This window comes from Pongo abelii, chromosome 13 (assembly GCF_028885655.2).
Source record: "Pongo abelii isolate AG06213 chromosome 13, NHGRI_mPonAbe1-v2.0_pri, whole genome shotgun sequence".
Taxonomy (NCBI): domain Eukaryota; kingdom Metazoa; phylum Chordata; class Mammalia; order Primates; family Hominidae; genus Pongo; species Pongo abelii.
The window spans coordinates 26,586,296-26,600,079 of record NC_071998.2 but is presented as its reverse complement, the minus strand read 5'-3'; the positions used below and the strand labels follow the sequence as shown (position 1 = coordinate 26,600,079).

At 35.9% G+C, this 13,784-nt stretch overlaps 1 long non-coding RNA gene across 1 annotated transcript; it reads right to left on the bottom strand.

The window, feature by feature from the left end:
- Positions 1 to 1,828: 1,828 nt before the first annotated feature.
- Positions 1,829 to 11,393, bottom strand: LOC112134882 (uncharacterized). Its single transcript, XR_002916219.2, has 2 exons — positions 11,262 to 11,393; positions 1,829 to 2,416 (listed from the first exon to the last, which is right to left on the bottom strand). It is a non-coding gene; the product is annotated as an uncharacterized LOC112134882 (long non-coding RNA).
- Between the last annotated feature and the right edge of the window lie 2,391 nt (positions 11,394 to 13,784).

Genomic DNA, 13,784 nt, shown 5'->3' with positions numbered 1-13,784 from the left:
GGGGTTTTGAATAGAGCTACTAGATGGTTTTATTTGTTGAAATAGGGAAGACTAGAAGGAGAATACATTAGTGGTCAGTAGAAAGGGAGAAATCATGAGCTCATCTTTGTCATTGTGACTCTAAGATGGAATTTTAAGCAAGCCTACTTACTGCGTATATAAATTTGGATCTCAGTGGATAAGGCAGAGCCCTTTTCATGGAAGTGGTTTTATAAGTCAAACTAGTAGATGACAGCACTAAGGGAGACATTGCAGATAGAGGTAAGAGCAAAGAAATCTTTTGGAAGTCCCTTTATCTGGTTTCCCTTTAAATCTATGCCGCCTAACACTCACCATAATAGGAAGCACATTTTTCTCTCTCTTCAGAAAAATATGAAACTAGAACCATGTTATTTAATAAGTTACAGGAAGTTCTGCAGTGCCACATTTCATATAAAAACTATTCACCCACATTTCAGATTTAAATATTTTTATTATAAATTAACAAATTACAGTTGCATATATTTATGCAGTACAAAGTGATGTTATGATTTATAAATACAATGTGTAATAATTAAAACAAGCTCACATATCCATCACTTCAAATATTTATGCTTTTGTGGTGCGAATGTTTGAAATTTAGTCTTAGTAATTTAAAAATGTATAATTATTAACTATATTCACCACACTGTGCGATAAATCTAAAAAAAAAATCTTATTCCTCCTGTATAACTGAGGCTATGTGCTCTTTGACCATCATCTCCCCATTCTCTCATCCCCCGCCCCATTCTGCTCTCTGCTTCTATGAGTTTGGATGTTTCAGATTCCACATATGAGTGGGAACATGTGGTATTTCTGTTTCTTTGTCCAGTATATATCACATAGCATAATTTTCTTCAATTCCATTCATTTTGTTAAAAATGACAGAACATATTTCTTTTGTAAGGTGGTGTGGTATTGCATTGTGAATATATACCATTTTCTGTTTGTCCATTCATCTGTTGATGGACACTTAGGTTGGTTCCATAATTTTGCTATTGTGATTATTGCTGCAATGAATGCTGGAGTGTAGGCATCTCTTCAACATATTGATTGTAAATCTTTTGGGTAAATACCCAGAAGTGAGATTGCCGAATCATATAGTAATTCTATTTTTGTTTTTTTGAGGGACCACCATACAGTTTTTCATAAATGACTATACAAACTTATCTATCCACCAACAATGTACAAGGGTTGCCTTTTCTCCACATCTTCACCAACCCTTGTTATGTTTTATTTTTTTACAATAGTATTTCTGAAAGATATGATGTGTTATATCATTGTGATTTTAATTTGCATTTCACTAATTATTAGTGATGTTGAGCATTTTTCCTACATCTGCTGTCCATTTGTATGTCTTCTTTTGAGAAATGTATATTCAGAACCTTTAACCAGTTTTAAATTGGATTATTTGTTTCTTTTCTATAGAATTGTTTGAATTCCTTATATAATTTGGATATTAATCTCTAACAGATCTACAGTTTGCAAACATTGTCTCCCATAATGTTGGTTGTATATTCACTGTGTTGTTTCCTTTGTTATGAAGAAGTTTTTATTTAGATATAATCCAGTTTGTCTATTTTTGCTTTTGTTGCCTGTGCTCTTGGTGTCAAATCTAAAACAAATCATTTCCCAGATGAATGTTGTGTAGTTTTTCCCCTGTGTTTTCATCTAGTATTGCTCTTTCTGCTTTCTACTAGGATAGTAGAAGTCTAATAGAATTCTTTCCAGGTTTTGTTTCAAGGACTATGCTGCATAAAGCTAATTTGAATTTGCCAATATTAAAGTTACTAAACCATCACTCCCTTTGTGAGCAAAAGTTACTCCTTTTTTAACTTTATTTGAAAAATTGAATGGTAACACTCATTTGGGTGCAAAGAACAGCTGCATTTTTATTGTCTAAAGTAATTCAATTAGTGGTCATTCTTTAATACTTTCATGATTTCTCTTGACTATTTTCCTTATCAGAATGCAGACATGAAAAGCACATGTATCTTTTTGAGAAAACAAATCTTGCTTTTATGAAGAAAACATAAAACGAATAGTGGAAGAAGAATGTGGATGGGTTGAGGTGCCTCAGGCCTGGACTCATCTGTCTCACTAAGTGTGTCTCCCCACAACTTACCTCCAGTTTCTGCCTTTCCTGAACACACACATTTTTATGTTTTCTGCATTAAAGTTGAATCATTAGATTCTACTAAAATCCTCTGGGAAAGACATTATATCTTTCAAACACTCATATAAATCAGAACACCACCTAGGCAAAATAAGCATTAGCTGACACCCAAAGTTAGAAATGGCTTTGGTAATTAAGGTAGTACTGTGTTCCTGCTGTCACTTCCTATATTTTTTTAATCAACACATTTCTTAGTTCCAATGTTTTTTATGCCTGAGAGTTCTAGAAAAAGAGAAAACAAGATAGCATCATTGTAGAGACTGACCTGGGAGCATGCGTGTGACTTTATCTTTTTCTTTGCTATTACTATATTTAAACATGGTTTATTACTTAATATGGAGAAAAATAAAATGAAAGTAAAGAAAGGGTAATAGAAACACAAACACTGAATTAAAATTATGCCTTTCAATGCAATATGACCAGAAAATTTAGTCATATTTCTGTATTTTTACCAAATATATCAACATAGAAATAAGCAAAGCTTTATTATCAGAAAGACATGGTATCCTTATATGTGAAACTCTGAGAACATAAACTGCTCATGATCCTTTTCCTTATCATATTGCCAGTACTCCTGTGTTTAACTCCATTTAGGCATCCCAGGAAACTGTAAACAGTATCACAGTTACCACTAAAACAAACATTAAAAATAACCGTATTAGGGATATCATTGATTATTTGGTCCAGACAGTAAATTCTAAAGCCATTTGTGTACACACACATATTGTATCCTGGCATTTATAATTTCACATTCTTGTAAGTGATTTCAAAACCCATCTGATCCGTGCTATTCTAGAATATCAACATGAATATTTATTATTTTGTAATGGACACTAAAACTTTCCTTCGTAAGTCTAAAGTCTAGTCTTTCTCCTTTAAGGCAGATACTGCTGAATGAAGCCAGACATCTTGATCTTTTTCAGGTTTACGTAAAATGAAGGATGAAGAACATAAGTAGTCATGGGAATCTCAAGGGCGCTAAGTCTCTGTTATGAAATATGCCCTCTGCCTAGTCAGAAATGACTCAGTACTCCTTTTCTGCTCCATTGCCTGGGAATATTCAGAGCAAGGTGAATTGTTGGCAAACTGTCATGCTATAAACCTCACAATCAATGCACTCGTCAGAATGGACACCTTTCATTCAGTGGTAGAAAGAAGCAATAATAACATTTTAGAGGCTGCTTATTGAAATAATATTCTGGATGCAAGCACTTAAAAGGACTTGAAGTATTATCTGGTGACCTCTGGAAGAAAACTGCCTGCTTAGGGAACTGAAGGTCTTTCTCATTGTGCCTTTCCAATACATTGAGAAGTAACTTGAGATTGAGATGTACTTGAATGACTATGAGATTGTCTAGCAAATATTAATTTTTTCTAGATATTAATTCTTTCTGGAATCTCCCTAATTATAAGTGAACGGGCCACCTCAAAAAGACCTATCAGAGTATTTCAGTCATTGACACTCATGCCCAGAAGAATGACTAATAAGCTATGGTTTTGTTGCTCTCCTGGTCTGTCAAAATCTAAAAGTTTTTCTTTTTAATTTTTTTTATTATACTTTAAGTTCTAGGCTACATGTGCACAACGTGCAGGTTTGTTACATATATATATAACATGTGCCATGTTGGTGTGCTGCACACCCATTAACTCGTCATTAACATTAGGTATATCTCCTAATGATATCCCTCCCCCTACACCACCCTACCCCATGACAGGTCCTGGTGTGTGATGTACCCCTTCCTGTGTCCAAGTGTTCTCATTGTTCAATTCCTACCTATAAGTAAGAACATGCAGTGTTTGGTTTTTTGTCCTTGTGATAGTTTGCTGAGAATGATGGTTTCCAGCTTCATCCATGATCCTACAAAGGACATGAACTCATCATTTTTTATGGCTGCATAGTATTCCATGGTGTATATGTGCCACATTTGCTTAATCCAGTCTATCACTGATGGACATTTGGGTTGGTTCCAAGTCTTTGCTATTGTGAATAGTGCCACAATAAACATATGTGTGCATGTGTCTTTATAGAAGCATGACTTAAAATCCTCTGGGTATATACCCAGTAATGGGATGGCTGGGTCAAATGGTATTTCTAGTTCTAGATCCTTGAGGAATTGCCACACTGTTTTCCACAATGGTTGAACTAGTTTACAGTCCCACCAACAGTGTAAAAGTGTTCCTATTTCTCCACATCCTCTCCAGCACCTGTTGTTTCCTGACTTTTTAATGATCACCATTCTAACTGGTGTGAGATGGTATCTCATTGTGGTTTTGATTTGCATTTCCCTGATGGCCAGTGATGATGAGCATTTTTTCGTGTGTCTTTTGGCTGCATAAATGTCTTCTTGTGAGAAGTGTCTGTTCATATCCTTCGCCCACTTTTTGATGGGGTTGATTTTTTCTTGTAAATTTGTTTGAGTTCTTTGTAGATTCTGGATATTAGCCCTTTGTCAGATGAGTAGATTGCAAAAATTTTCTCCCATTCTGTAGGTTGCCTATTCACTCTGATAGTAGTTTCTTTTGCTGTGCAGAAGCTCTTTAGTTTAATTAGATCCCATTTGTCAATTTTGGCTTTTGTTGCCATTGCTTTTGGTGTTTTAGTCATGAAGTCCTTGCCCATGCCTATGTCCTGAATGGTATTGCCTAGGTTTTCTTCTAGGTTTTTTATGGTTTTAAGTCTAACATTTAAGTCTTTAATCTACCTTGAATTAATTTTTGTATAAGGTGTGAGGAAGGGATCCAGTTTCAGCTTTCTACGTATGGCTAGCCGGTTTTCCCAGCACCATTTATTAAATAGGGAATCATTTCCCCGTTTCTTGTTTTTGTCAGGTTTGTCAAAGATCAGATGGTTGCAGATGTGTGGTATTATTTCTGAGGGCTCTGTTCTGTTCCACTGGTCTATATCTCTGTTTTGGTACCAGTACCATACTGTTTTGGTTACTGTGGCCTTGTAGTATAGTTTGAAGTCAGGTAGCGTGATGCCTCCAGCTTTGTTCTTTTGGCTTAGGATTGACTTGGTGATGCAGGCTCTTTTTTGGTTCCATATGAACTTTAAAGTAGTTTTTTCCAATTCCGTGAAGAAAGTCATTGGTAGCTTGATGGGGATGGCATTGAGTCTATGAATTACCTTGGGCAGTATGGCCATTATCATGATATTGATTCTTCCTGTCCATGAGCATGGAATGTTCTTCCATTTGTTTGTGTCCTCTAGAGAAGCAAGAGCAAACACATTCAAAAGCTAGCAGAAGGCAAGAAATAACTAAGATCAGAGCAGAACTGAAGGAGATAGGGACTCAAAACATCAGTGAATCCAGGAGCTGGTTTTTTGAAAAGATCAACAAAATTGATATACCACTAGAAAGACTCATAAAGAATAAAAGAGAGAAGAATAAAATAGACGCAATAAAAAATGATAAAGGGGATATCACCACCGATCCCACAGATCGGTGAATACTATACAGTATCAGAGAATACTATAAACACCTCCATACAAATAAACTAGAAAATCTAGAAGAAATGGATAAATTCCTTGACACATACACTCTCCCAAGACTAAACCAGGAAGAAGTTGAATCTCTGAATAGACCAGTAACAGGCTCTGAAATTCAGGCAATAATTAATAGCTTACCAACCAAAAAGAGTCCAGGACAAGACGGATTCACAGCCAAATTCTACCAGAGGTACAAGGAGGAGCTGGTACCATTCCTTCTGAAACTATTCCAATCAATAGAAAAAGAGGGAGTCCTCCCTAACTCATTTTATGAGGCCAGCATCATCCTGATACCAAAGCCTGGCAGAGACACAACAAAAAAAGAGAATTTTAGACCAATATCCCTGATATTCAACATGGATGCAAAAATCCTCAATAAAATACTGGCAAACCAAATCCAGCAGCACATCAAAAAGCTTATCCACCATGATCAAGTGGGCTTCATTCCTGGGATGCAAGGCTGGTTCAACATATGCAAATCAATAAACGTAATCCAGCATATAAACAGAACCAAAGACAAAAACCACATGATTATCTCAATAGATGCAGAAAAAGCCTTTGACAAAATTCAACAGCCCTTCATGCTAAAAACGCTCAATAAATTAGGTATTGATGGGACGTATCTCAAAATAACCAGAGCTATTTATGACAAACCCACGCCAGTATCACACTGAATGGGCAAAAACTGGAAGCATTCCCTTTGAAAACTGGCACAAGACAGGGATGCCCTCTCTCACCACTCCTATTCAACATAGTGTTGGAAGTTCTGGCCAGGGCAATCGGGCAGGAGAAAGAAATAAAGTGTATTCAATTAGGAAAAAGGAAGTCAAATTGTCCCTGTTTGCAGATGACATGATTGCATATTTAGAAAACCCCACCGTCTCAGCCCAAAATCTCCTTAAGCTGATAAGCAACTTCAGCAAAGTCTCAGTATACAAAATCAATGTGCAAAAATCACAAGCATTCTTATACACCAATAACAGACAGACAGAGAGCCAAATCATGAGTGAACTCCCATTCACAACTGCTTCAAAGAGAATCAAATACCTAGGAATCCAACTTACAAGGGATGTGAAGGACCTCTTCAAGGAGAACTACAAACCACTGCTCAACGAAATAAAAGAGGACACAAACAAGATTTGAAAGTTTAAAATTTCTGTTACCAGAAAACAAACTTGTATCCCCTCTAAAGAATCTATTAGCAAGTTGGAGGCTTCAGGTGATAAAACTTTACTATTAAAAAATATAGGCTGGGCGCGATGGCTCATGCCTGTAATCCCAGCATCTTGGGAGGCCGAGGCGGGTGGATCACTTGAGGTCAGGAGTTTGAGACCAGCCTGACTAACATGGTGAAACCCCGTCTCTACTAAAAATACAAAAATTAGCCAGTTGTTGTGGTGTGCACCTGTAATCTCAGCTACTCCAGAGGCTGAGGCAGGAGAATCGCTTGAACCTGGGAGGCAGAAGTTGCGGTGAGATGAGACTGGGCCATTGCACTACAGCCTGGGCAACAAGACGGAAATTCCATTTCAAAAAAATAAAAATAAAATAAATAAATAAATAAATAAATATTATGTTACCAGTGCAAGCTAACTCGAACTGGTTTTTGATAACTCCTTTTTTGCAAGGTACAGGGCAGATTATAATCGTCCTGTTATCTTTTATTACTACATGGGTTTTAATGGACTTTCTGTGTATTGATTTCTCCTCCTAAATAATCATCCTTGAAGGGATGCATAGTGCTGCTTGTGCTAAATAATTGATAGCATGTAGAGTTACTGGGAAAGCTGTGACAAGCTAGAGGATGTCGCAGAAAGAGGCCTAGTAGCACAGCGATAAATATAATAAGAGGCCAGTGCTGTCAGGAGAGGAATAACATATGATTAATTGCTCTATTACTTTTTCTTGGTCTTCAGAAAACCAAGAGGATATTGAAAAGGAAGTAGAAAATAAAGCACTTTGTTGAGTGTCGCTTCTTCTTATTCATTCATTGGGGTAGAGGGTGAAAGAAAATGCTTTAGTTTCTGTTACATCTTTATTTATGGAAAGCTAATGCAACAATAGATTCTGTTCAAATTGTATGGAAAAACATTCTTCCATAATGATGGGTTAATTATTTTAATTTTACAGGAGTATTCAGAAAGAATGTCTATTTCCAATGAATTAGCTATTATTTTGAATGTGGATTATTGAAGGAAACTGGAAATGCCATAACTGTTAGTACAGTAAACATGAACTGCATCAGAAACAGTCCTGGTGCCCAAAGGAAACGGGGATTTGTACGTTTGTTTTTAATTATTGACAAATATTATATCAAAAATTTCCTTACTTAGGAGTGTGTGGTTATAAACTTATACTGTAACATTTTACACACACACACATACACACACATATAGACATGTCTTGATGGCTTCAATAGAAATAAAAATCGGTTTCACATTGTATTAAAGCACATAACTTCAAAACTATCATGAATTTTGCAAACTTATCTTTATGTAATTATACAATAATTTGTTAAAAGTATGCGTCTTGCAAATAAAAATACAATTTTTTAAAATTCTACTGTAATTTTATTTCTCAAAATGTACATCCTAAATTTTAATTTGATATTATCAAGTTTCCAAAAATCACCAGAGTGCTAGGCTGGATATATATGTGTATCATGGAGCCCAGACAGATGGATATATATTGAAGCCATATGTAAGAGAATACATTTTAGAACTTTTATTGCCAAAAAGTGAACTTGGTACCTTGGTTCTGATAGGATGAGTAGGGCAGGGGTGGAGGTTAATACACATATCTTCTGTAGTCAACTTTGGTATTTTGGTTTCTCTCTATCTACTACCTTCTAATGTGTGCAAATTTTTTACCACCAAAACTACCCCTAATTATGTAACTGCTTACAGGCTGATTTTTTTGTGCGTTTTTTGTTTGTTTGTTTGTTGTTTTTTGTTTTGAGATGGAGTCTTGCACTGTCACCCAGGCTGGAGTGGAGTGGCACGATCTTGGCTCACTGCAAACTCCACCTCCCAGGTTCAAGCGATTCTCCTGCTTCAGTCTCTCGAGTAGCTGGGATTACAGGAGCCTGCCACCATGCCCAGCTACTTTTTTGTATTTTTAGTAGAGACGGGGTTTCACCACGTTGGCGAGGCTGGTCTCGAACTCCTGACCTTGTGATTCGCCCAACTCAGCTTCCCAAAGTGCTAGGATTACGGGCTTGAGCCACCGTGCCTGGCCTACAGGCTGATCCTTTGAGCAGAATATATTACAACAGAAATCTCCACAGTTTATCTGTTTAGCACAGTGTATGCCATAAACACGGATCATTCTCTCCCATTCATCAAAATAGTGTATATGTTGATAAGATATTGTTTCTTTCATCCAGCTCCTGCCATTTCTATGAATTTTAATCTATAGATACCAAAATAAACCTTGTAAAATTGTTACCATATCCCTATAAATTTAAACAATAGCTCTAGCTTTGAAACAATAGCATAGTGTATGATTTATTTTCTTCTTTAGCTTTAAAAACATGATGACATATCCCATATACTAGGATTTGTTAAAAATATATTTACACACATTGTTCATATTCGTATTTGAACCTTTGAGTAAATGCCAAATGTCAGAATTATCTCTACTGAAGGAAGAATGTAGTTCTTATTTAAAACAAATAATTAAGTTCATCCAATTTTTCTTAGCTTTTCAGTATCAGTTCCAAAATCTCATACTGGATTATTTTCAAAACTTAAATATATTAATTTACAAAGAGTATTTTGCTAAGTAACATAGGACTTTTAATTAAATTACTAATTTAGGACTTAACAGCCAACGTCATGATAGGTGCTATGGAGAACAGAAAGCTACAGTTTATTATCCACAAAGCAGCCAGATGTTACTTTTAAACATAAATCAGATTATTTCCTTTCTCTACTTAGCTTTCCTTGGCAATTTGCACAAAGTTCAGAACCTACAACAGGGTAAATCAGACAATAAATAAGCCAACAAATCTGGAGTCTTACTAACTCTCCAACCTCATGAAATGCTACTTTCCCCTTAGCTCTCTAGGACCTAGCCCATTTGCCTTCTTTCTATTCTCCCACCTTGGACTTTTACATTAGCTTTGCCTTTACTGGGAATTATCTGCCTACATCACTTTGCAAGGTGATCTCTATTTGTCAGAAGCCTCAGTTTAAACGTCCCTTCCTTAGTGAGGCCTTCTCTTACACACAAGTTGCAAATCATTCACTATTGTATCACTCTTTTACAGACTTTTATAGTATATATCAGTGTCCGAAAGTGTCTATTTTGCTTAATTATTTAATTAATTAATTTGCTTCTTCCCAGCATTTACCTATTGTGATAGGCAGAAAAATGGCCTTCCAAAGATGTCAACATTCTCAAATGTGAAATTTGAAATACGTTACCTAACATGAAAAAAGGGATGTGGTTCTAGATGTGGTTAAATTTAAGGACCTTGAGATGGAGCGATTATCCTAGATTGGACAGGTATGCCTAATCTAATCACAGGAACCCTTACAAGTAGAGAAACTTTCCTGACTGTAGTCATTCAGATAGACATGTGATTACGGAAGAAAATCACAGATGGGTGCAACACTGTTGGTTTTCAAAATGGAAGAAAGGAATCACAAGTCAAGGAATGTGGGTGATCTCTAGAGCATAGAAAATGCAAGGAAGCTGATTCTCCCCTAGACCTTTCAGAAAGACATGCAGGCCTGCCAACACCTGGATTTAAGCCCAATGAGTCCCATATTGAATTTCTGACTTAAGAATTACAAGATATTATTTTTGTACTGGTTAAGCCATCAATATTATGGAACTTTGTTAAGGCAGTGGTAGAAGACTAATACAACCATGAAAACCTCAAGATCAGAAACCCCATTCATCTGTTTCATTCTCTATGGCCAGAGCCTAGAAATGGGTGTGGTGCACAGATGGCACTCAATAAATCACTGTTAATACACAAACTTATGTTGAAATTAACCAGAAATAAACATATCCTTAAAGGTATGTATTGGATAAGACACATATTCTTTTTAAATACAATTAAATAATATTTTATCAGCTAATATATATTCTCCAAATTTCTCTAGACATTACATATTATAATAACATAATTATAAGTAAAAGAGTACATTATTGCTAAAAATATCCCCTATATGCTTAATGAAATAAATGACTGAAAAAGCCTCCCCTGAAATGTGTGCAAAAGTCAAGAGAACAGTAGAACGAACACCGTGTACTCATCTCCCAGCCATACAATTTATCAACTCATTATCAGTCTTGCTTCATCTCAACCCATCCATTTCCTTTTCTTTATAATATTTTGAAGCAAATTCAAGACCTCATGTAATTTCAACAGCAAATATCTCAATATGTATCTTTAAAAGGTAAGGATGGAATATATCCTAATTAACAATTTCCAAAGTTACAACAAGTCATTTTTGCCCCCTTGATTCTGTTACACCATCTATATGATTTGATTTGGTCAATGAGGCATTAGTTGATGGGATACGGAGATGCTTGAACAAGTTAGTGTGCATTTCCTCTACTTACCCTTTCTCTGTGCCATTACTGTGAGAACATTCCCAGTATAGCCCACTAGAGGATGAGAAACATGTGGAATGAGCCAAGTCACCCCAGTTATCAAAGCTAAAGGCATCCTATTTCAGCTTCCTGACAGTGACTCTAGGCTTGTGAGTGAGCCTAGATGAAATCACTCCCCTATAGACCCGAGCTAAACAAATGCTCATTGTTCTATGTCACTGAGTTTTGAGGGTTATTAGCATGAAAGTGGCAATAGATAAGTCATACAAGGGTTCTACGTTATAAATTAGTGATCGGTTTAGCAGAGATCTTTAATCTCATTTTTTCCCCCCGGGATAAGGATTTAGGTTTGAGGAGACCAAAATCTTATGAAAGTTGGAGAGCTCTATTTGAGAAAAAGAATGACACAGAACAAATACACAATGAGGCATGAAAGTGAACATATTTTCAGAATGAAAAAAAATATGTAGTAGCCTTGGTAATCTAGGTACCTGTGTTGTCAGGTTTGTTTAGCCAAATAATTGCAATCCGGCTTCCGATCTCTACCCAAAACATTCAATAAACTCCAGCACTCACAGAGGCCCGAGAGCTTAAAGAAGCACCAGTTCCATTAGTTTTACAATAACTCTGACTCTCCTCTTACTTAATGGTATAATTTATGTAAAGAGAAGGTCAAATGAAGTACTATTAAAATAAGATAACAATTTTAACCATTTTTTTTTCTAGTGCCTCACACGGGGTGCCTTTGGGATAAGGAGTAAGTAGCCAAAATTCCTGGGCATATGGAGAACTGTCAGGTTCATGCTGGAAACTGTGTTGCTCATATTTCAGAAGTGCTGCAGAGTACTAAGGCAGTGTAGAGACACACTTGTCATGGCATTATTCCTTTTTCTCATATCTTTCCAGACTTCTGATAGTTTCATAGTTTTTGCTTGTTTAAGGAAGAACTCCATTCGAGTAGCAAACTAAGTAGTCATATTGCTTAAGACCTGCCAGGGCCATGAGGAGTATCTCCTGATTGGACCTTGACAGTGTGCTAATTATTTGTGACATTTTTGTAATAAGGGAATTGTGCTTATAAAAATAAATAAATCCAAGATATTCTTCTTACAGATTGTGTTATTAATCTCAATTGTATGTATCATCTGGGGTAGGATGAATTTATTCATGTCACAGAAACCACTTCATTCCTAAATATGCTGAAATTATTGGCTGAATTTTCATTAGAAAATGGGAGTACAAAGCTGGGTCTTTGTTGATTAGAATATCAGTAATTTGAACGCTAATTACATTAAGCTTTTAATCTCCACATCTTGGATTTAAAAGCATCTAAGATTTTTTTTTTTTGGTAGTTTCAGTTCTTTTATTAATTATTATACTATAAGTTCGGGGATACATGTGCAGAATGTGCAGGTTTGGTACATAGATATACACGTCCCATGGTGGTTTGCTGCACCCATTATTCCGTCAACTGCATTAGGTAGTTCTCCTAATGCTATCCCTCCCCTAGCTCCCCATCCCCCAACAGGCCCCGGTGTGTGATTCTCCCACACCCTGTGTCCATGTGTTCTCATTGTTCAACTCCCACTTATGAGTGAGAACATGCGGTGTTTGGTTTTCTGTTTCTGTGTTAGTTTGCTGAGAATGATGGTTTCCAGCTTCATCCATGTCCCTGCAAAGGACATGAATTCATCCTTTTGTATGGCTGCATAGCATTCCATGGTGTATATTTGCCACACTTTCTTTATCCAGTCTATCACTGATGGGCATTTGGGTTGGTTCCAAGTCTTTTCTTTCAACCTTTTGCTGTGGATAGCAAAACGCGATTCAAAAATTTGGTTATGTAAAAATAAATTTTGAATAATGTTTCTATGGAATCCTTTTGTTTTAGCCTTTATTTTTTCTTGTATATAGAAAAACAGATATATCCTATTAAAATAAATGTGTTTCAGATACATGAAACAAAGAAGGTGAAAGTTCCCAATATTTCAACCCTTGCTCCATCCGTCCTGTTCATGACTAGAACTGTGCTAAATTTATTGGTGTCTTGAAAATTTTAATGATCCTTCTGTTTCCTTGGCACATATGTATTTAGTAAGATGGGCAATAGAAACCCTTATAAAATTCTCTTGTAAATTTTTAAAAGTGAATTAAAATGAAGTACCTAATTAGAATCTCAGGAGATTTCTGTTTATTACAAAGGTCATTTAGATATTTATTATTGTTTTTTCTGGTAAAACAGATTGACCATTAATTATATTAACTATTAAAAGAGTCATTATGTTCTCTTTGTTACAGTTATGTTGTGTGTTTACAATTCTGACTATGTCTTCTCTTACCTTTTAACTTATGTTTACATAGGTTCAATTTCATTACTATCCCAGAAGTGTAAAGAGCAACTATGAACTAATTTGTAGTGGTTAACAACAACCCCACTTTCAGTGAATTTGACTTAAAAAGCTTAATTTCTTATTCACACTACATGTGAAACATCAGTTTCAGGAGCTTTGTGTGCTGTGGCCACTCTGAAAT